Below are 25,424 nucleotides of genomic sequence, written 5' to 3'. Positions count from 1 at the left end.
CTAGTAACTTTTCTAAGGTGTGTGTACTTTTCATTTTAAGCTTATTTCACTTTAAAACATTCATCATGCCATCTCATTGTGTCATTGGCCTTTTATGTCAAGAAAGTGATTTGGATGTCCGATGGCAAATCTCCATTTTGCTGACGTATGACAATGTGACAATTCATTGTGACAGCTTTCTACCAGTACATCTCACATAAGAGATCCAAGAACAAAACCAAGTTCTTCAGAATTCACAAGTTATTCAGGATGTACTGAATTTTAGTGCAGATGTAGTGCATTCCATAATGATGTACTTTATGTACGAATTTCTAAATAAGAGAAGGCATTTGTACACCGATAGTGTTGGTATACAAGTATTCCTTTGGCTGAGGACTTACTGCATAGAAGGACCTATCTTATGGGCTGTATTATAATATCGCATATATGTATGTTCTCGAACAGTAAGGGTCTAAACCAGCAATAAAAATTGGTGGTAATAAGAATTAATAATTGTTTCCAAACAGAAAATCTTCTCACCCCTAATGTCTGAACAGTCTGAAGAAGAATTCTCAAAGAACTGCAATGATGCTGTTATGTATCCAAATTATTTCCAATAATTTCACTGTCGTGAAAAGAAACACAGTAAGTTAGAACATTTATCATTACTGATTTATTATTACATCATAGTGAAAAGCTGTCCTAAGGTAATGAACCTCAATGTCTAAACAAGGGAATATCTGCGTTTTCTCATTGGCCATAATCTGTAGTGTATATTCTCTTAAAAAGCAATACACTCTTGTCCCAAATTGAGCTGCTCTAAATGGAGGTTTTTTATAAATTATTAGGAGAGAGAACAGTTTTCGAAGAGCTATTCCGGACATACGATTTACGTCGAATTTTCTTTTCTAGTGATTTCAAGAAGTGCGGTAAGAAAACCTCTGGGAATCTTTCAAGGGGTGTATACCGATTTTGGTACACATGGCGTTTTTGTGTTAAGGAAGCGAACCGAAAAGCTATATTCTAGGCAGCAGAATCCATTCAATTTATTCATTAAATTTCATAGAGTACAATTAAAATTAGGAATTGATAACACATTAGAAGTGATACTGTTCAGCAAAAGAAAGTATTGGTTCGATCATACACGAGGACCATTAAGCCTATCATCCCTCCGGAGTCGGGTTGGAGAATTGGTACCAGACTTGTTCAGGACCAATTGGCTTCTTCAAATCCGCATAACTGGCGACTACTTAAGGGTTGAACAACAATTGTTTAATTTTCAATTATGAAGTAGTATAAGTATCAATATCCTTCATATTTTTACCCAGATGTCTCTTTAGTAAATTCCAGAAGATTACACTTTCCTAACCATTTAACAACATAATAACCTTACTGGTTCAATGCGGCACCAGACCAACGAAGCCCTTAAACCTTGAATTTGGTTTGTAACATTGTTGTCGAGCAGTTCGTCTGTTAACAAATCGGAAGATTCAAATCGCTGCTCTCATGAAAACAATCTCAGGTGATAAAATAACGATGGATTGTAGACGATTTATTTATAAAGGTCATAATTTACTTTTAAAATGATATAATCCTGATCAAACACAACATGGCTACTCTGAAAAAAGGAACAGTTGGAATCTACTAATTCTACCAACGAGACACTTTTCTTTTGTTCGCATAGCATTTTGACGTCTTGAAATCGACGATTTTCCTGAAAACGTTTTCAGCAGCGGTCTAGTTTTTAAAGACTTCTTAGTAGTAGTAGCTTTCGAGATTCCTGCGAAAAAATGGTAATCGGTTAGCCAGAGATCCGATGTGAAATGATTCGTATGTGAGGGTTACGTAAATCTATTAGTCGAGAATCTACAGCGTTACAGGTACCAGATTTTGTCGAGGATTTTTGTACAAAATAATTGACTGTTTCTGGTTGCCCTTTTTAAAATGTGTGGCAAATTTGATCTAATTGTCCAAAGCCATATAACATGGATCTAAAAAGCGACAATCTTGCTAATTTCAAAACAATTTCCACGTAAATTAGTTCTTTTATTAAGGCTAGCAAACGGATAAAAAGAATCGCGAAGAAATACCTTTCTAATATGTATCCACCCTACACACATAAATTAGTTGGGCATTTTAGATTCTTTCGAGTTTTTTCTTCGTTTCATTAAACCACAATATTATTTGACATCGGTCTCATCCTATGCACACTTTGGTTTTTTTATGTTTTTTTTTTCATCGATATTTCCGTTTTCTTGCCAAGTACGATAGATTGTTGTGGTTTTTGTTATTATTTGAAAAATAAAGGACAATCAATCAGTGCTGATCAGTCTCGCGCTATGCATTCGACTTCATCAAGCATTGTAGAGATTAATAAATGCATATATTTGCCAATAAAATGACTTTCGGTGGCCTACCGATCTATCACGTCAGTGTGTTTATCCTCTCAACCAAGTCTGGTACCAATATACCGATTCCAGCGGAATGGAAGGTTTAGTGTGCCTGGGTACGGGATCGAACCAAGGATTGTTGGAAAGCGTATTGCAGGCCACCTCTAACTACTACGCTACACGCGCACCATTAGTATTTAAATCAGGTGTATTGCAAATGCCATTTGAACACTTTCAACTATAGCAACACTCCACGAAAGTAGTGTATTGTAACCATTCAGGATTCTTTTTGAGATCAATTGAGAATTGTAGAACTATTTTATAATTTTCTGCGTTATTCGTTTCCATCTACACATGAGACTCTACCTATCTTTATTCATTTATTCACAGATAGGTCAGTGACTCCGTCATTGATTGCCAAATAAAATCATTACAAAATTCTTTCTGGTTGAAAGCCACAAGCCATATGACGTCTTACTTTCAAAGGAAAGGATCCTAGATAGTCGATCTCGCGCACGCTCCTCCTCCTTAGGTTGCAAAAGAATTCTTCATCAGTACTGTCCGATACGCTTGTTGAGTGTTCTCTACAATTTTTACACGAAGATTACCCTCTTCTGCATATCGTGAACTTTGAGTCACAACAACAGCAATCAGGATTCCGTCATGAAACCTGTTGTATGGACCACATCCAGGCCGTATTCAGGACCATAAGAGTATGTCGACAGCATCATTTGCCTCTTGAATTCACTTTTTTCAAATATGACATTACATTAAACGCATTTCCAGCGTTGGAACGAAATGTATCACAAAAACACAGCTTTTATATCACCCTCTAACCATACATCGTGAAAGAGATCCAGAGATCGAAATAAGAAATTAGAAAATCTCTAGTTAAATATAAGATTTGATCCCATCTATTGCAGCGTTTGGTCAGGAACAGCTACTTTGTAAGTAGATTTCTCGTGAAAAGTGTCTTCTGGTTGAAGGCTCCTCTCAAGCGATGTTGAATAGCTCGAGGCCAATGATTGCCTTAGGCGAACTAGCTGGGAGCAAACCTACAAATAATACAGCTATGAAAACCAGACATTGCGAAAAATTACCGACTCACATATATAGTAGACATCCTCAGCTTCTGATCGAAAAGTCGCACGTCCTCTTTGGTAATGGGATGTTCTTCAGGAGGGCAGAATGATAACTCTTCACCAAGAAAAGCATCCGTAAAACGAATCCCTTCACACAGATGTGAAATGTCTTTCAATTTCTCGAAACTAAAACTTCGTGAGCTATAAAAAATACAAGTAAGAAATATGTACAAAACTATTCTGAAATGACAGAGATACCTTTAAGAAAGTAAAAAATAGTGAAACGTAAGGATATGAAAACACCATATTCATGTCTCAAAAAAGAAGAATGAGGAGAAAGTAAATCAACCATCTTAGTCGTTGACGAGTGCGTTCTTCTCCCCAATATACCATCACTTGAAGCTCAGTAGCTGTTCGCTGTTGCTACAACAAAACTACTTTAAATGGATCTAATAAGTTTCGAAATCAAAAGGGAGTACAGAAATACAGGTATGCAAAAACGCCTACTGCTGTTGACGCAGTAGAGACAATTGAGTTCATTGAAGATATGGGAGAATGGAGACGTATGGAAACCAGCTTAAAAAGGCTAAAATAACTGTAGGCGATATTAAGCGCGTCAAAATTTTTTGAAAAGTTAGATGAGCGTTACGATAAATTTTTCTTCAGGATAAAATCATAATTATAAGTTTTAAGTGAATTTTGTTTACGACCACATATCTAAATGTGTTACTACAGAGGACATTTAAATGAAAATAAAAACAAGACGTAAGCAAAATAAATAACAGTGAATATCCTTTCCTTAGAGTCACCACGATCTATCACAATTCCAGGAGCTGGACGAATATCAGCAGGAATGTGTTCCAGAGCGCCAGATTCTGTAGTGCATAAAACGACTACACGGGAAAACGCTCGTCTAAAAGTTCAAGTTTTATAATGAATCATATAAGATATAATCACATACAATGCTCTTCCAATAGCTTCTGAATCAACAACGGTTGTTAGTAACAAACCGGTTTCCTGAGTTTGTCAACGAAAATGAGAAAGTTGATTCATGAGAAGACTGTAAGATATAAGTTCCATTTCGTGAAATACGTAGGTCATCTCTGGCCTTCACTGTAACAACTGCAGCTCCACCCAGTCCTCGAACCGGCATCTTAAAAGAAATAATACTTTATGTAGAAGTGTATTAGAAAAGTAGAAAGAAAAATTAAGAGTTTATTTCAGCTGAAAGTAACCATAAAAATGAAATTAACACCATTGAAGTTACACAACAAAGATTTAAGAAAAGAAAAGAAACAATGAAACATTATCTATAAATAAAAGCTTATAAGAAAAAAAAGAATACCCTATAGTTCACTTGAGGTCCACCTCCTCCCTCCACCGCAATCAGAAGATTTGTATAGAATCGAGCATTCTGAGACGGGGAAAATTCAATTCGAAGCGGAACAGTACGACGTGCATCCAGAAGTAAGATTTGGCTGTCCAAGAGCTGCAACCAATATGGTCGTTCTTCATTAGAGCATTGAATAGTGATAGGAAAGATTTTAGAAAATAACTAGTGTACAGTAAAAGGTGGTCCAGAATGACTGAGCTTCGCCCTTATTTGAAGAGAGGTATCTGTACGATTGGTAACATCAACGTTCGAAACAGCTGTATCTCCAATAGCTACGAAACCGAACGCTACTTCGAGTTGAGGGATATAAAGCACAGACCTAAATCTCAATTTTCAGAAAATAAAGCTGTCATAAAATTCTTATTGGTAAGTGAAAAAAAAACCTCCGCGTCGGATTAGAAGTCAGTTGTGAAAAGCATGGAACCATAGCGTTTGTAGATAAAGAGCTAGATGATCTTGCAGAGGAATGCGGTCGAGAGCTCAACTAAAGATATATTCGTCAACTTCATTCACTCGCACGTCATTAGGTTGTATGGGGCATACGAAAGAAGTGAATAACGACCAAAAACAGCTACGAGCCGCTCTCTGGGGAACTTAGCAAACCTATTAGTTGCCTTACCGACATTTGAAGAGTATAGGTGGACTTACTTCTTCAAGCTCTGAAGTGTCTCACCACTTCTTCCCAATCATAGAATCAACCAGTATACACAGAATCAAGAATGATTATGACTAATGTATGTTGTGTGCAAACCATCCCAGCACAACAGATATAGGAATTATATCTCTGATCATAAAAAATACATAGTTGGTTTTGGCTTACATTTACTCACAAACAGCAATAGGACGCAACATATAGTACTATGCAGCTAACGGAGTGAAGTGTCATCATAGAGATATGCGTACAATTAGCAAAATATGTATGAAAAACAGCTTGAATAGCTAATAAACAAGCAAACAACAGCACGGAAGTTGATGAGAGCGAACACAAAAATTTATACACAAATACTAATTGTTTACTTATTATACATAGAGTGCTTGCTAATTAGATCCTACTTGCCTAGCTTTCCCTTTATTGCTTTCGTTGCCTTATAACCCTAATCCAAGGATGGAAAATGGATTGTATACGGGGTTTGAATGCAACTTTACAATCATTCTTCTATTCATTATAAATGGCCCAGAAAGGTATCAGAGAGACAGAATAAGATGCAAGAGAGCTTTAAGGTGAACATTGGGATGGCTGACAATAATGATTGTGGCTTAAGCCACCCAGTTGTAGTTGCAACTTCAAAAGATTTGTACGTTTGTATTTTATAGAATAACACACGCAAACGTCGCGATGCTCGAAAAGGATCACCACCAGGAACGAATATTGTAAGAGAAAGAGGAACTATTAAAATCATAAAAGCAAAAAAACCGCCTCACAACGCACCTCTCCCTCGCATGAAACCTTCCCTTGATTACAAGCAGCACCATGATCCATTTTCTAAAATGTATACATTAGGAAATAAAAAAAAGAAAATCAAAAAGAAACCGAGAAGGAAATAATATTCAAATGAATGTTGGCGGTACCATTCGCTTCGGAGTAGAGTCTTCACCATGTAAAGCATTTTGAGAGGTGAATTTTTAGCCAGATATATTTCCAGTTCGTCTTGATCTAATCTCTTTTTTAACCCACCTAAGACAACGTGTACAACGTCTAAATTTTTGTGTCGAGCCCATGGAACAACGTATAATTTCTCATCTCTCACGCAACGAATAATATGTGACTCATGATTTTCACTGTAGTTTCGCAATAGCCCGCCCCTTATTTGTGTATTCGGCTCTACAATTTGGCTTATCTATTTAGTTTTCCATTTTTCTATTGAAATGCGTTGCTGTCGCCTTTGGCGGTCGATTTTGCAACACATGTAGTATATTTCTCCAATTTTATACAACATTTACAACTATCCACTTTAAAGAAAAGTATTTATCGCCTAGGAACCCTATAATAAACGAGGCTTGGCTCGATCTCGCGCTCCAAACAAACCGAACTCTCCATCCTTTGAGATCAGGAAAGTGGTTCCAAAAAAAAACATTACCTGGAAACATCGGTAGGCCACGCAAGATCGTATAGGGCAAATATTTTACCTGTTCGAGGCTCAGCGTAATAGATTGTAAATCCCAAAGTTATTGACCAACGCCAAAAACTCTACCCTCTTATAAATTCAGTACTACAACTATGATTCTTAAAAGAGATTTCAAATGAAAAACAACCAATTGCTGGTAATAACTGGATGTTCCACGGATTTCCACTCACTGAGGTTTTTCCTCACTGATGGATCTCGAGCCGGTTAGTCGTGAGGCTACGTGGCGCGTCCCCAGGTGGCGGATAGGGGGTCAAACGCGAACCAAAAGCGACCTTGTGCTTCCCAGAGCAGCAGGTGGATCAAAGGGATGAACACTCTTTTTCTGCTGCGCAGATCTGGCAGTGCAAATTGTATTCTACAAGTCAATTCGGCCAAAAGCCTGCAAGCAAGTGACTAGGAAGTACATGGGAGGCGGTTAGGAGTCCTGTCCACTCAACTCCAATGAACTCTGGGAAAGACTGGCAAGCTACTCATTAGTATATTCAGCCCCCATGGTTAGAGCCCGGCAAGCTACCCCGTGGGTACAAAAGATGCCAAACAGAGTAAAATAAATGAGAGTCATTCCCCTGACCACGAAAGAGCCCCCGATAAGGCAGCGTTGGGTAGGACGAGTACGGAGAGGCTGCTACAATCTCAGGGCTATCTGGGCTACCTAAATGTGATAGGACTAAGGTGACGATCTGTACCTACAACGCAAGATCGCTTGCATCTGAGTCCGCTGTTGAGGACTTGCTGATGCAGGCCAGAAAGATCAGATACGACGACATCGGACTGGCTGAGACGAGGAGACATCATTCCTTTAACGCCGTTTATGATCCTGGAAAAGAACTCTTCCTTGGAACATGCGACAATAGAGGAGTTGGAGGCGTTGGTGTCCTCGTCAACACGAGTTTGGCCATGAACATCGAATCGTTTAAACAACTAACAACCCGAATCGGACGGTTAAGGTTGAAGAGATGTGGGCCTATGCCGGCTCTAATTATCTACGTCGTCTACGCAGCTACCTCAAGCTACGACGAAGATGAGGTCGAAGCGTTTTATATGGACTTGGAGAAGTTCTACAGAGAAGATCATACCTCCTTCAAAGTCATAATTGGCGACTTCAACGCTAAGATTGGACCGAACAGGGAGAGAGGCTATCCGAGTTTATCATGACGACCAAGACAATCCATGGTAACTCACAGTTCCAAAAGCCCCTCTGTCAACGCTGGACGTGGGAATCCCCCAATGGAGAGTACCATAGTGAAATAGACCACATCATAGTAAACCGAAGATTTTGCATAACCGATTTGGGTGTGCAAATGCACTGGCTCGTCTCTTCACAGGCTACCTGTCAGAATGCAAGCTTCCAAACAATGGAAGACCAGCAAAACCGTGTTGTTGTACAAAAAGGGAGACCTCCACGACATTGGCAACTATCGCCCAATCTGCCTGCTGTCCGTCGTAAATAAACTCTTTACTAGAGTCATTCTCAACAGGATGGACAGAACATTGGACGAGGTACAGCCATGCGAGGAAGCAGGGTTCCGAAAAGGATTCAGTACGATAGACCACATACACACAATAACGAGGCTCATCGAACTATCACGAGAGTATAAAAGACCGCTCTGTCTCATTTTCATCGACTTGAGGAAAGCCTTTGACTCAGTTGAGACCGAAGCGGTGATAGAAGCTCTGGGAAACCAGGGCGTCGCTACCCAAACACCACTCCTTCGTGAGCTATAGAAGAATTTCACGAATAGAATACCGTATCGCCATTTTACAACGCAATTAAAATGAACGTAAAGAGGGGTGTTCGACAAGGCGACACAATGTCGCCAAAACTTTTCACATCGAGCCTCGAAGCCGTTATGCGAAAATTGGAATAGGACAATGAAAGAGTGAAAAATGATGGTCGGCAACTACACCATCTTCGCTTTGCTGATGATATCGTCCTTATAACATCAAACATCAGTCAGGCGGAACGAATGCTTGCCGACATTGACCGAGTATGTGGAAGTATTGGTCTTCGACTATACATGACGAAAACGGTATTCATGAAAACGGATCGGTCTCAAAGGCCCCATTTAAGCTCAACGGAACAAATATCTCCGAATGCAACAGTTATGTGTACCTAGAAGAACTCGAGAACTCAACATGATGAATGACGTAGCTCCATAGCTGAGCAGGAGGAAGAGAGCAGCTTAGGGAGCTTTTAAGAGCATCGAGGATGTAGTGAAGAGGATGAAGAACACTCGACTCCGTGCCCACATTTTTGACTCAACGATGCTTCCTGCATTAACATACGCATCAGAGACCTGATCGCTACGTAGGCAGGATGAAAGAACACTCAGCGAAAGGGCGATGCTAGGAGTGTCGCGTGTCACGCAAGTGAGAGAGGGAATACGAAGCTCGGACCTACGTCAACGATCGAAAATTAGAGACGCCGTCCTTTACGCCAAAATGTCAAAAATAAGGTGGGCCGGGCACGTGATGCGACGAAATGGCAACCGATGGACAAGAGCCGCCACGGATTGGATTCCTCGGGATGTCAAGCGCACAACAGGAAGACCACCGACCCGATTCTTCAGAGTTCTTTACAAACACGCTGAACGAATGGTATGATGCTCAACGTGTCCCTAGAGCGAGCAGAACCCTTTGGACCACTCTTGCACGCGACAGGGACAGATGGAGGAATTACTGGCGCCCGCTTGATTCAATCGAAGATCAACGGGAATACAGGTGATACAGTTGAACTGGATGTTAAATTGTATGTTCAAATAAACGCTTGTGTTATGTCGGCCGAAGAGAACTGAACTTTTTCGAATTGTTCAACGAGTGTAAAAAATACAATTCATAAGCCACAGAAACATCCAGTGCTTCTCATATGCGAAGAAAGTAAAGAGAGGTACATAGAAGGACAAAGATGACTTCAGTGGTGGAGCAATATGATGCATCACGACACTTGGATTATCGAGAACAGATTTTGCAATGGACTGCAGCTTCTGGGAGAATGAACAGAACTTTAAGAATTTTTGGAGTACTTCTAATATCTCGTTGTGAAAGTAAAGTGGCTTGGGCAGGCGACGAATCAGAATCGAGGGTACCAACATCTTTTGAAGAGATGAACATATTTATTAGACTGTGCCTTCACATAACAACTGTTAACACTACTAAGAGGAATTCCAAACTTCGCTTATGTATTCCATCCTCTTGAATCCCAAATCCCATCAAGAGATAAATTTGAAAATCTGTCTTACTTAGCTTACAATGAAAGTAGAACTGGAGACTTTTAAAATGTCTTCTAAACAATATGCGAATTGCTAACTTTGCTTCAGTAGAGAAAATTTCCTGTTTGAAAACCTCTCTAGGACGCTGGAAAGATTGCACAAGCTCAAAGAGTTTTCAAATTGGTGAGTAGAAGCTCCTTAGGTAAAGGATTAACTATTCGGCTTTGATTAGACCATGAAGGAAGTGGCATGTGGTCGATTCCATCAACCATCATAGGAATGATTGAATGCGTATCTGGCCTATACACTAGCCAAAGGTGGCCCAATGATGTTTCAAGTTAGTGCTTTTATCCTTCCAAACAAGTTTTAACCAACTCGTCATCCACGGAGAGATGAAGGCATGGTGACCTTAGATGAAGGGATCGAACCTTTGTTCGATACAGTGCATATTGCAAATTCACCTCTAATCACTGCTCTACACCAGCCCCTCCTGAGGTTATATATATGTATATATATTATAAATATATAAATGTTATATGTATATATGTTTGTATATATGTTTGTTTGTATGTATATATACATATATACAAACTCCACAAGTATATATATAAATGGTATACCAAAAGGTTCAAAAGTTGATGGCAAAACGTTTAGGTTATACGAGTTGTTACGATAGAGTCGAGTATCTCTAATGTCTTCAATGATAAAACATATGGAATCATAATAATAAGCTGGTACTCTTAGTTTCCTTCTTCTTAGAACAGTTCCGTCGCGAAAAGAACTAACCCGTTTGCAAAAAAATTTTGCAAACTTTAATTTGTACAAAATAAGCTTCTCAGGCGACGCGTGATATAACGTCTGCATCGGGAAGCTGTATAGATTAAATATATGGAGAAGAGCAATAAAAAAGTAGTGGGTGGGCGAGCAAAATAAAGAGCTGAAAGGAAAATGAATCATGCTAAATAGAACGATAGCAAAATAAAGTCAAAGAACAACCGTCAATGTGGCAGAAACCTTTGAAACCATTTCATTGTCAGGAACAATTGTCTTATTCATATCTGTAGTTTTATCCTGAACAGAATATGTTAGCCTTGAAAATAAATCAGGAAGACAGCCTTTACAGAAACACTTGAAACTTAACCTACCAAAGCATTTTCTGCCACAGCGAATCCAGCCTAAACTACAAATATATTGCGCAATGTTATTGCGGCAACTATAAAAGACAGCTCCTACCATGATTCCACCACTGCTACATGATTTAGTGGAAGAGAGATTACGCGAGGTACACGGCAATGATGGTTTACTTAAATAGAGCAGTGTGAATGCACCATTTTTTACTAATTAAGATATATGCACTGACATATATGAAACCGGAGGCGCAAAAAGGTGATTATGAGCTTTTCGTGGCTTCACTCGACTTTTTCTATGCTCTTCCAACACCTTCATTAACGATTCTGTGGAAGCACCAGAGGGTTGTTTCTGAAAAATTTTTCGTTTTAATTCTGGAAAGGTGTCCGACTAATAAGAAACATTTTCATAAACGGGTTAAAAGATTCGACATTAGAGATAATTCCACCGTTCTTCCAAGAACTCAAACACCGCGATCTCTTTTTTAACGAATAAATAACTGAGAAAAACTATGCTGTTTTTCATGCCAGGGTTATCAATGTTTCGCAAGAATTTACTAACCTAACTTATGTGTAATAGTCACTTTTAAATATACTTCTTGCTTAAGTTAAGACAATAAATACTCGTTTCAGAATTTTTGATTATCGAAGATACACTCTTCGTTAGGATCAAAGGTATACCTTTAAAACCTCTTGAATTGTCCTTATACTTAAATGAAGCGATCCCGTGGTTTCCGCAACAGAGTGCTCATCAAGTGTAGATGAAGCTAAAAAGAAAAAACAACTCTATACACATAAAAGGAACCCGAACTAAAGCCAATTTTTCCATGTAAATTACCTTCAGGCAGGATCAGAGATATACCATGGAATTCTTTAGCAAGATCATGATGTCGAGATGTAGCTTTGGCTATTAAGGCTGAAAAACATATATATGTATATATACACATATATGTATATATATGCATATATATATGTATATACACATGTATGTACGTGTGCATACGTATATATATGTAAAAGAGTGAATATGCAGTGGATGGCTATAGAATTAATATGAAAATGCAGTAACACACAAATAGGAGTGCTCGTTTGTACGACTCCTGAAGATGAAACAGAAGGGTTTGTCGGTTCGTTGGTCCTTTCGTCAACGGATTGTTGAACATTGTCATATTCATGCAATTCCTTTTCATCAACTAAATTAAAAAAAAAAGTATTACACAATGACATCACGACATGGTAGATTGCAGAGGAAATTCTACTAGTACCTCGTTAATTAGTATACAACAATTCTAGTGCAAACTCACAGTTTGATTCACGATCTGAAAGCGGGGCATCGTCGAAACTCTGATCATCGAATCTGTCTTCCACTATCTCTTCATCATCCGCAATGCTAGACATTTTGGAAGTGTCTGAAGATATTAAAGAGAACAACAAATAAAAAAATATATTTGGAATGCATACTGACTCTAGCAACGGTCATCCAGATTAAACGTTAAAAATCCACTAACATTAACGGAACAGTAAAACTCAAACACAATAGAGAAACCATTAAGAAAATCGATATATTATTTCTGAGTAATCGATATGGAAATTTCAAAATGATAAATATGAATTTTTGAATTCCAAAAAACCTACGAGGAGCACCAAGTTGAGCGAGAGTATATTTACGAGGTAGAGAACTCATTTGAGACCACTGAGATGACGGTTTACTTTTATATCAGCGAAATCAAGAAAACAACACGTACATATCTTTTACACGTCTATTCGTGAAATGAAAAACATGATAACCAGCTAGAAATGGATAGAAATCAACACGTCACTATAAAATCCCTATGACCGCCAGCAGGCAGTTTCCACCGCTTCTTAATTGTTGATTTGTGCTTAGGAAAGCATTCATTATGATTATGAATGTCAATAATAGTGTCTCCTACAGTTTATTTATTCGATATTGCGCGACGATTTAAAAAAAAATATTGTAGATCTCGTCGAACTGTGCGAGAGAACTATAAAATGTTAAGAGTTCCGACTTATTGCAACTGTCAAGCACTATATTCTATTGGAAAATGAAAATAAATAAGTTGCGAACTTCAATGTTATTCCACTATTTGAAAAATTAAGTATATTATGCAATTTGTTCAGTAATCATTATTAACACTTCCGTAACGAAACTGTATTTTCGATAACAGACTATAATTTCTTCATTAATATAGTAAGGGAATTGGGAAGTCTACATACCAATAAAAACAACTTTACTCTACCATTCCAAGTGTAATGTAAATCTATTACAAATGAAGCAAAACATTCCAAAAAAATGAAACCAAATCTAAATTTTTTCAAACTTTTCAAATAAGCGCGGTAGCCGCAAATACAAACGGAGCTACGAAAAATACGTCTATGCATTCTAGGGCGAAATATTGTGTTGTTGAATTGAACAGCTTTTGTATTGGAGATAAAGGCTTTCTCTCTGAAATGTGAAAAGAATATCATTGCCTTTAGAAAATAAGAATTTTAATTTGATGGGATATCTGTAGGCAAAAATCTATAGATTTCAATGGTTTTATTCCAAGTATTAAGGTTCAATACGAACCGACAATATATTAATTTAAAGTTAAAAGCGTTCATTATTTTCTCATTGAATGCACTGGATCAAATAAATCTCGAATGTAATGTGTTGAAAGTTAAAAGCAACCATTCAATCATCGTATGACTCCACATGACGACAGTATGACGCAGTGGTTAGAGGTGCCCTAAAATTCACGATTGATCTTTGGTTCGGTTCCGGGCTTACTAAGTCGTCCATATCACTCTGGGATCGGAAAATTATTTAGACTCTTACTCTCTTACTTTTGTCAGGTATCGTAAGTTTGTATAAATTGAATATATATTCAACCATCTCAATGATGTCTGCTGAAGTCGAATGCTTGGCGTATCGCCTCACGGATTGATCAACGACGATCCCTTTGATCCGTTATTTTATGTTTTATGACGTCATATAAGGACTTAAGTCATTGCATATTAACGCATGCCGAAAATCTGTACAACCCTCATTCGAGTGGTTTATAGAGGTTTTTTTCTTTGCACTCCTTAAAACTACTGGGAACTGGGGTTCGCATATTATTTGAAGAAGAACGACTATAAAAATACCAAGGGAAACATGTGTTTAAAGTAAACATCAATAAAATGCTCATTTTCTGTTAATATCTTTAGTACTTTAGTGCTTCGTAAATAACACTACCGAATAGTTTTTGCGCTTGATTAATTAATCTGCAGCTGTTAATAAGTAGGAAGCTAGGCTTTGAAATGACAGCCACCTGAGCCTTCTCCATAAGCAGCACAATCACGCGTGTTGTTTTTTTCAAATAATTGTCCTCGAATGAAGATTAGATCTGTGCTTGGAAATACACCTGCAAACATTTTGTAGAAATTCACAATTGCTTAGAAGTTAGGTAAATCTTAAAGGTTTAGAACATTAGGATTATGTCGAGTATTAAGTTGACATCACTGCAGTTTACAAGTTTCCCTACAGCCTCAATTCACCGCCATCTTCGTGGAATGATTCAAATCATCTGCAATCTGTAAATGAGCTCCTTTCATCAAAAATAACATGACAATAAATATAAATATATAAATATTATATGACGAGAGAACCGGCTGATCAAGGAGATTTAGAGTAAAGACTGTTAGTAGACTGAACCGGAAAGAGGCTATTTCGATTATATCTCAGTTCTTCATTAGTAATCTGTTGCCTTTCATCAACTTTAGTAATAAAGTTTTTGTATTATCTCTAGCAAAGCAAAGGTGTTACGAAATATTGCTAAGAAATGATGAAAACTGAAGCTAGATATTAGTTCACCTAACACGGTTGGTGATTATTAAATATTAGCTATACACTATTTTTGCAGGAAAACATAACAGGTTAAAAAAACACTGGAAGTAGTCCAAAACAGGAAACAATGCTTCTGTTCAATTGTGAACATAAAGATCTGAATCCAATTCTACTTGAGAAACACAGTGGTTCTACCACTTCTTTCTATTATATGAAGTTGATGTAGAGAAAGTTGTACTCTAATATTCTTAGTTCTACAATACCCATACCAAGTCCTAAAATCTCCTCTAAAATTCTGCTTTTGCATCCCGACGTCAAAAATGTGGGCTGTTTCTTAGAAAGCCACATCTTAGCTCAGAGTAAGCTTTCTTAACCGTAATAAAAACCTTTAAAATTTACACATTTTTGCGAACGAGGCACATATCGGTTGCATAAAATTCTGCATTTTTGGAAGCGATGAAGTCATTGAATGCAGTTTAAGCCTTCGTTTGTTTCTGAAATTTTTACCGAACAGGAAGCTGTCGAGATGCTTGAAAAAGTCGTAGACGATAGATAAGAGATGCGGCAACTATGGTGAGTGAGGCAGGGTTTCGTGGCCCAGCTCCTTCGACCGTAGCAGGGGAATGACAGCGACTTTTATATTTTCCAAGGTAGAACTCGCCGTTACGATTTTTTTGAAACAAATGTCGCCCTGTGCATTCCTTGGCCTAATCCTCATTGCTGTTTTAAATACTCTATTCTGCAACAACGCCCGAGTTTGATCTCGTTTTCTCCTATTTTTTTCAAGCCGAATCCACACACAAATCCGTGGACCTTCGTAGATGGTGAATACGAGGAAACCAATAAGAGATGCGCTGGGACCCGCAGAACATCTGACGTCGGATCATGGAAGAACAACTTTGCTCCTGTTTTTCGCCCTAATCTTCGTCCATAATTCAAAATACTCCACGGAGATATGTGAAAAAATTCAACTCAGTTAATCCCAGACACATAGTTGGTGGCTAACTTATTAGAACTATGCCAAAAACGACTACGTTATTAGATAGTGAAACGCTGAAGAAATGGATTTTTGGCTTCTGAATTGTCGGAATGATTTATATTTTTCAAATACAGGTAACCATACTCATGAATAAATCTATGAGTTTTTCTCAATGTGCATGGATTGTATTTTGCATGTCAACTGACCAGAAGGCTGAAATGAAGTGAGGTGGTAGAAATGGGACACCGTGTGAGGTAGATTCCAATAAATAAACCCGACTTGTAATAGGAGGAACTTGACAAGCTACACCTTTGTTAGGTCCTGCATTGCAATGACAAAGCTTGGCAAGCCTGCCGTGGATATCTTTTATCACAGATATTGAAAACAAAAAGCCTCATACAAAAAAATCATTGTGCTCCTGGTGCTCATGGGGTGTGGAGAACAGATTAGTCGACTGTGTCAGAGATGAGCATAAACGGTTTCAATCAATTGATAAACCACAAAACTGATTGTAAAGGTAATGCAGCAAAAAATTATAAAAGATTGAGGAAATATTTGGATTATTTAGAGTAGATTGCCCAATTTCGCAACGCGAAAAGTTCACGTTTTTTTTCACCATTTTTCTTAGTGATCTTGTTCTAATACTAACTTGTACTGATTCTGGGTGGGTACCTGTAGCGTAGTAGTTAGAGGTGCAATGGAATAAGCACTATCTGAGTGTTTGATCTGAGAGCCGATCTAATCAAGTCCTTCCTTCCTCTGGTAACGAGAAATTGGTGCCAGACTAGTCTGGGAGGATAAGGCCAGTGATTTCATACATTGCCAGGTAACCGGAACTCATTGCGTTCAATCACTTTTACAATGCCTGAAGTCGAATCCATGATGCATTGCTCAGAAAATCAACGATAGTGACCAATGCCGAATGGTTTGTCGATTGTCCTTCATTGATTTGGACTACTGAGATAATGTCGTTTCAAAATTTGACTTTTTTAACTTTCAATTGAACAGTGACGCAAAATCGTTGAAACTGGTTGCATTGAACTGCATTTGGTCAGAGAATTGCTAATGATCAATGGTTACAACGTTCGTTTCGGAATGTTTATTGATGGAGAAAAGCAGCTTGAGGATTACAAGGATCGCAGCTACCCTTATGATGACCAAGAGAAAAGACACATGAAGAAAAACCTGGAACACATTTGTGCGAAATTACGCTCGAAGAATTTTGCGGCCACTTGTCATGGATGTTATTGAGCACATGAAATCATAACGCATAAAATCCTGGGAAAATTACTACGGCAAGAATTAGTGTGCAGAAGTCGCTATAATGTACTAAAAATTGGAATATAGGATGTTGATGAAAGATCGGTAAAGACGGTTTCTACTACATAATTATTAGCAGCGCGAATTGCAAGTGGTAGTGTAGAAGGACATGTTGGAGTTGGACATGTTTACTAATTTAAAGTGGGAATTACGGATTACTGCCACTTCAAAATCCTGGACAACTTCATTCGCACTAAACATCAATTCAGAAGCGACCAAACAGGCCTTTGACGACTTCAGACTAAAAAATCTTATCTTCTGCGTGGATGGAATGTCTAAACTGGTACAGTTTTAAAAAAAATTCAGTACTTATTAAGGCTTTCACTTTGGCCGATAAAGTTAATTTTTTTAACGATGTTGTAGTGGTGTTCAATTTTCTGCTCAAAATCGGATATTTATTGCTAAAATACGAACATGATCGGCGAAGTATCCGTTATTGAGGATAGGTTGAAAGAAAGCTAACGTTAAAAGTGCGAATAGTTCAGACCTTTGTGAGTAGATTTATTCTATTGGCTATCATTCTTTGACGAAAAAGTATACAGCGGAAAGAAGTGCTGGTAAGCAATATTTATGTTAAATCTAGCTTCACATATACGGAATGCTGCTTTGGAACAGTTATAGGTGTATAGTAAAATAAAGCACGCTGAGAGAAAGGCAAAGGGAGGGGCACGGATGGTGTAATGGATAACTGGTGACCCCCCGGAAAGGGCAATCATCTGGTTGGAAGTTCGCACCGCCCCGAAGTTTTGCAAATATCTCAGTGTCTTAGCGGTTATTTCGATTGATAATAACACTACCGATTAACAGAAATAGGTAGTTAAAAATGAAATTCAAAATTATAGGTGTGTTTAAATCTAGGCAAATTTTCATCTTTAAATTTTGACCCCAAATTAAGTAAAACACTAATCCAGCACAGTATCAAAATGGTGTCTTAATGGCATCTCTTAATGGGGTATATTTAAGGAAATATCAGCTTGAAAACTAAACTATATTTGGCACTCGACATGATTACTACATTAAATCCGAAGGCACTCGAAAAAGTCTCTTGCACGCTTTCTCGACGCTTTTCACCCGCTCGATGCTGATTTCTTCAAGTGTTGGATGGTCCAATTGTAGGTGAGGAAATCGAATGCTGTTTTCGGATGTTGACTGGTCATAGTGAATAGACATGTGTAGATAACATGGTAAACCCTGAAATTTTCGATTTTCACAGTTTGAATCCATTGATGCCAATGAATATGAACTGTATACTCCGTGTCGTCACTTTACTCTTTATACTCGTTTATGTAAAAATCACTCTTTTATATTCGATCACTTATTTTTAATTTCAAAAAGGAATATTATTTTGGACAAATAAGCAATACTTAGAAAACTAAGTATAAAAAATAAGGTATATCCATTTACCACGTCGCATTTTAAAAAAAAAGAAGAGCAAGAGTAGAAAACGTGAAATATGTTAGTTTTTGTGACACTCTCCCTAGCTAAGATAAGTGCACGTTAAATGTAAGATGGCTTTAAAAAACAACCTTTTGAAGGATGCGAGTAATCCTAAATGCTTTATGCCAAGGATTAAAAGTCCGAATGACGACTGCAGAGATTTTCATGTGACACAAAGGTTTTGATTTAAAAAATTAGTACATAAAGGAGGCAACCAGATGATATTTTATTGTTTCTGGTATAATAAAAAGTGATTTCGCCTTTTATGGTCATTGTTTTTCCATGAGATAGCGATTTTTTACTGTGGAATTATACTTCTTGATTCTTCTTCTTTGAACGAGCACGAGGTTGTTAAGTTTATTATGAGGCTGACGTTTCGGCCGTATCGCCTTCTTCAGAGCCTGGAAAGGTCGACTGACAGCGATCTACCAAGCCAAACACGTCAATAACTCAAACAGAGAAATTCAAAAACCAAGTCCTAACCGCGTAAATAACATAGAATACTCACCACTTCTCTGCCTTCGACCAACCGCTAGGTTGTGTCTGCGGAAGAGGAATGAGGTATACTTCCTTCTAGAGTGCCCCTTTATCAGACTAGAAGATCATCCTGATATATTGTGCGAAATCACGTGTGATTAGGAGGCACTCTTCCTTGCGGTTCATGTTTGAGTTTTTGAAATTAATCCAAAATGCCTCAAGAACTTTGCGTGTCGATATGCTAGTTTCTTGATCAAGAATATTAACCTTAACATCAAAATCCTCTCCGTTGTGTCTTTGTGTCCTATGCGTGCCTAGTGGAGTACTCGTTTTGCTTTTAAATTTTCCATCTAGGTGTTCTTCTATGCGGACACAAAGAGGTCTTCCCGTTTCGCCAATATATTCGTCTCCGCAAGTTTGCAAGAAATCAGGTACACTGTACCTGAGATCATGCAATCACCGTCTCTGCCCTGAGGGCAAATGCAAAATAATATAATAAATAAATATAAATAAATAAAATAATGTAATACAAATACAAAATATTATACATTACATGTTTTACACATACATTACATGGACGATGCAAAATTTTTAATAACACCAGCTATTTATCTGTAAAAAGTGAACTACCAAAGTAGGAAAGTACTAGTAACTTTTCTAAGGTGTGTGTACTTTTCATTTTAAGCTTATTTCACTTTAAAACATTCATCATGCCATCTCATTGTGTCATTGGCCTTTTATGTCAAGAAAGTGATTTGGATGTCCGATGGCAAATCTCCATTTTGCTGACGTATGACAATGTGACAATTCATTGTGACAGCTTTCTACCAGTACATCTCACATAAGAGATCCAAGAACAAAACCAAGTTCTTCAGAATTCACAAGTTATTCAGGATGTACTGAATTTTAGTGCAGATGTAGTGCATTCCATAATGATGTACTTTATGTACGAATTTCTAAATAAGAGAAGGCATTTGTACACCGATAGTGTTGGTATACAAGTATTCCTTTGGCTGAGGACTTACTGCATAGAAGGACCTATCTTATGGGCTGTATTATAATATCGCATATATGTATGTTCTCGAACAGTAAGGGTCTAAACCAGCAATAAAAATTGGTGGTAATAAGAATTAATAATTGTTTCCAAACAGAAAATCTTCTCACCCCTAATGTCTGAACAGTCTGAAGAAGAATTCTCAAAGAACTGCAATGATGCTGTTATGTATCCAAATTATTTCCAATAATTTCACTGTCGTGAAAAGAAACACAGTAAGTTAGAACATTTATCATTACTGATTTATTATTACATCATAGTGAAAAGCTGTCCTAAGGTAATGAACCTCAATGTCTAAACAAGGGAATATCTGCGTTTTCTCATTGGCCATAATCTGTAGTGTATATTCTCTTAAAAAGCAATACACTCTTGTCCCAAATTGAGCTGCTCTAAATGGAGGTTTTTTATAAATTATTAGGAGAGAGAACAGTTTTCGAAGAGCTATTCCGGACATACGATTTACGTCGAATTTTCTTTTCTAGTGATTTCAAGAAGTGCGGTAAGAAAACCTCTGGGAATCTTTCAAGGGGTGTATACCGATTTTGGTACACATGGCGTTTTTGTGTTAAGGAAGCGAACCGAAAAGCTATATTCTAGGCAGCAGAATCCATTCAATTTATTCATTAAATTTCATAGAGTACAATTAAAATTAGGAATTGATAACACATTAGAAGTGATACTGTTCAGCAAAAGAAAGTATTGGTTCGATCATACACGAGGACCATTAAGCCTATCATCCCTCCGGAGTCGGGTTGGAGAATTGGTACCAGACTTGTTCAGGACCAATTGGCTTCTTCAAATCCGCATAACTGGCGACTACTTAAGGGTTGAACAACAATTGTTTAATTTTCAATTATGAAGTAGTATAAGTATCAATATCCTTCATATTTTTACCCAGATGTCTCTTTAGTAAATTCCAGAAGATTACACTTTCCTAACCATTTAACAACATAATAACCTTACTGGTTCAATGCGGCACCAGACCAACGAAGCCCTTAAACCTTGAATTTGGTTTGTAACATTGTTGTCGAGCAGTTCGTCTGTTAACAAATCGGAAGATTCAAATCGCTGCTCTCATGAAAACAATCTCAGGTGATAAAATAACGATGGATTGTAGACGATTTATTTATAAAGGTCATAATTTACTTTTAAAATGATATAATCCTGATCAAACACAACATGGCTACTCTGAAAAAAGGAACAGTTGGAATCTACTAATTCTACCAACGAGACACTTTTCTTTTGTTCGCATAGCATTTTGACGTCTTGAAATCGACGATTTTCCTGAAAACGTTTTCAGCAGCGGTCTAGTTTTTAAAGACTTCTTAGTAGTAGTAGCTTTCGAGATTCCTGCGAAAAAATGGTAATCGGTTAGCCAGAGATCCGATGTGAAATGATTCGTATGTGAGGGTTACGTAAATCTATTAGTCGAGAATCTACAGCGTTACAGGTACCAGATTTTGTCGAGGATTTTTGTACAAAATAATTGACTGTTTCTGGTTGCCCTTTTTAAAATGTGTGGCAAATTTGATCTAATTGTCCAAAGCCATATAACATGGATCTAAAAAGCGACAATCTTGCTAATTTCAAAACAATTTCCACGTAAATTAGTTCTTTTATTAAGGCTAGCAAACGGATAAAAAGAATCGCGAAGAAATACCTTTCTAATATGTATCCACCCTACACACATAAATTAGTTGGGCATTTTAGATTCTTTCGAGTTTTTTCTTCGTTTCATTAAACCACAATATTATTTGACATCGGTCTCATCCTATGCACACTTTGGTTTTTTTATGTTTTTTTTTTCATCGATATTTCCGTTTTCTTGCCAAGTACGATAGATTGTTGTGGTTTTTGTTATTATTTGAAAAATAAAGGACAATCAATCAGTGCTGATCAGTCTCGCGCTATGCATTCGACTTCATCAAGCATTGTAGAGATTAATAAATGCATATATTTGCCAATAAAATGACTTTCGGTGGCCTACCGATCTATCACGTCAGTGTGTTTATCCTCTCAACCAAGTCTGGTACCAATATACCGATTCCAGCGGAATGGAAGGTTTAGTGTGCCTGGGTACGGGATCGAACCAAGGATTGTTGGAAAGCGTATTGCAGGCCACCTCTAACTACTACGCTACACGCGCACCATTAGTATTTAAATCAGGTGTATTGCAAATGCCATTTGAACACTTTCAACTATAGCAACACTCCACGAAAGTAGTGTATTGTAACCATTCAGGATTCTTTTTGAGATCAATTGAGAATTGTAGAACTATTTTATAATTTTCTGCGTTATTCGTTTCCATCTACACATGAGACTCTACCTATCTTTATTCATTTATTCACAGATAGGTCAGTGACTCCGTCATTGATTGCCAAATAAAATCATTACAAAATTCTTTCTGGTTGAAAGCCACAAGCCATATGACGTCTTACTTTCAAAGGAAAGGATCCTAGATAGTCGATCTCGCGCACGCTCCTCCTCCTTAGGTTGCAAAAGAATTCTTCATCAGTACTGTCCGATACGCTTGTTGAGTGTTCTCTACAATTTTTACACGAAGATTACCCTCTTCTGCATATCGTGAACTTTGAGTCACAACAACAGCAATCAGGATTCCGTCATGAAACCTGTTGTATGGACCACATCCAGGCCGTATTCAGGACCATAAGAGTATGTCGACAGCATCATTTGCCTCTTGAATTCACTTTTTTCAAATATGACATTACATTAAACGCATTTCCAGCGTTGGAACGAAATGTATCACAAAAACACAGCTTTTATATCACCCTCTAACCATACATCGTGAAAGAGATCCAGAGATCGAAATAAGAAATTAGAAAATCTCTAGTTAAATATAAGATTTGATCCCATCTATTGCAGCGTTTGGTCAGGAACAGCTACTTTGTAAGTAGATTTCTCGTGAAAAGTGTCTTCTGGTTGAAGGCTCCTCTCAAGCGATGTTGAATAGCTCGAGGCCAATGATTGCCTTAGGCGAACTAGCTGGGAGCAAACCTACAAATAATACAGCTATGAAAACCAGACATTGCGAAAAATTACCGACTCACATATATAGTAGACATCCTCAGCTTCTGATCGAAAAGTCGCACGTCCTCTTTGGTAATGGGATGTTCTTCAGGAGGGCAGAATGATAACTCTTCACCAAGAAAAGCATCCGTAAAACGAATCCCTTCACACAGATGTGAAATGTCTTTCAATTTCTCGAAACTAAAACTTCGTGAGCTATAAAAAATACAAGTAAGAAATATGTACAAAACTATTCTGAAATGACAGAGATACCTTTAAGAAAGTAAAAAATAGTGAAACGTAAGGATATGAAAACACCATATTCATGTCTCAAAAAAGAAGAATGAGGAGAAAGTAAATCAACCATCTTAGTCGTTGACGAGTGCGTTCTTCTCCCCAATATACCATCACTTGAAGCTCAGTAGCTGTTCGCTGTTGCTACAACAAAACTACTTTAAATGGATCTAATAAGTTTCGAAATCAAAAGGGAGTACAGAAATACAGGTATGCAAAAACGCCTACTGCTGTTGACGCAGTAGAGACAATTGAGTTCATTGAAGATATGGGAGAATGGAGACGTATGGAAACCAGCTTAAAAAGGCTAAAATAACTGTAGGCGATATTAAGCGCGTCAAAATTTTTTGAAAAGTTAGATGAGCGTTACGATAAATTTTTCTTCAGGATAAAATCATAATTATAAGTTTTAAGTGAATTTTGTTTACGACCACATATCTAAATGTGTTACTACAGAGGACATTTAAATGAAAATAAAAACAAGACGTAAGCAAAATAAATAACAGTGAATATCCTTTCCTTAGAGTCACCACGATCTATCACAATTCCAGGAGCTGGACGAATATCAGCAGGAATGTGTTCCAGAGCGCCAGATTCTGTAGTGCATAAAACGACTACACGGGAAAACGCTCGTCTAAAAGTTCAAGTTTTATAATGAATCATATAAGATATAATCACATACAATGCTCTTCCAATAGCTTCTGAATCAACAACGGTTGTTAGTAACAAACCGGTTTCCTGAGTTTGTCAACGAAAATGAGAAAGTTGATTCATGAGAAGACTGTAAGATATAAGTTCCATTTCGTGAAATACGTAGGTCATCTCTGGCCTTCACTGTAACAACTGCAGCTCCACCCAGTCCTCGAACCGGCATCTTAAAAGAAATAATACTTTATGTAGAAGTGTATTAGAAAAGTAGAAAGAAAAATTAAGAGTTTATTTCAGCTGAAAGTAACCATAAAAATGAAATTAACACCATTGAAGTTACACAACAAAGATTTAAGAAAAGAAAAGAAACAATGAAACATTATCTATAAATAAAAGCTTATAAGAAAAAAAAGAATACCCTATAGTTCACTTGAGGTCCACCTCCTCCCTCCACCGCAATCAGAAGATTTGTATAGAATCGAGCATTCTGAGACGGGGAAAATTCAATTCGAAGCGGAACAGTACGACGTGCATCCAGAAGTAAGATTTGGCTGTCCAAGAGCTGCAACCAATATGGTCGTTCTTCATTAGAGCATTGAATAGTGATAGGAAAGATTTTAGAAAATAACTAGTGTACAGTAAAAGGTGGTCCAGAATGACTGAGCTTCGCCCTTATTTGAAGAGAGGTATCTGTACGATTGGTAACATCAACGTTCGAAACAGCTGTATCTCCAATAGCTACGAAACCGAACGCTACTTCGAGTTGAGGGATATAAAGCACAGACCTAAATCTCAATTTTCAGAAAATAAAGCTGTCATAAAATTCTTATTGGTAAGTGAAAAAAAAACCTCCGCGTCGGATTAGAAGTCAGTTGTGAAAAGCATGGAACCATAGCGTTTGTAGATAAAGAGCTAGATGATCTTGCAGAGGAATGCGGTCGAGAGCTCAACTAAAGATATATTCGTCAACTTCATTCACTCGCACGTCATTAGGTTGTATGGGGCATACGAAAGAAGTGAATAACGACCAAAAACAGCTACGAGCCGCTCTCTGGG

General features: G+C 37.6%; 2 long non-coding RNA genes across 2 annotated transcripts; both read right to left on the bottom strand.

Annotated features, from left to right (window-relative positions):
* Positions 1–4,296: 4,296 nt before the first annotated feature.
* On the bottom strand, positions 4,297–5,212 carry LOC309797878. The gene is made up of 3 exons (XR_014292848.1): positions 5,016–5,212; positions 4,462–4,940; positions 4,297–4,364 (listed from the first exon to the last, which is right to left on the bottom strand). It is a non-coding gene; the product is annotated as an uncharacterized lncRNA (long non-coding RNA).
* A 19,074-nt stretch (positions 5,213–24,286) lies between these two features.
* On the bottom strand, positions 24,287–25,203 carry LOC309797877. The gene is made up of 3 exons (XR_014292847.1): positions 25,006–25,203; positions 24,452–24,930; positions 24,287–24,354 (listed from the first exon to the last, which is right to left on the bottom strand). It is a non-coding gene; the product is annotated as an uncharacterized lncRNA (long non-coding RNA).
* Positions 25,204–25,424: the final 221 nt, after the last annotated feature.

This window comes from Mesoplodon mirus (genome assembly GCF_964341445.2).
Source record: "Mesoplodon mirus genome assembly, contig: HAP1_SCAFFOLD_1166, whole genome shotgun sequence".
NCBI lineage: Eukaryota > Metazoa > Chordata > Mammalia > Artiodactyla > Ziphiidae > Mesoplodon > Mesoplodon mirus.
This window is presented reverse-complemented; position numbering and strand designations above follow the sequence as displayed.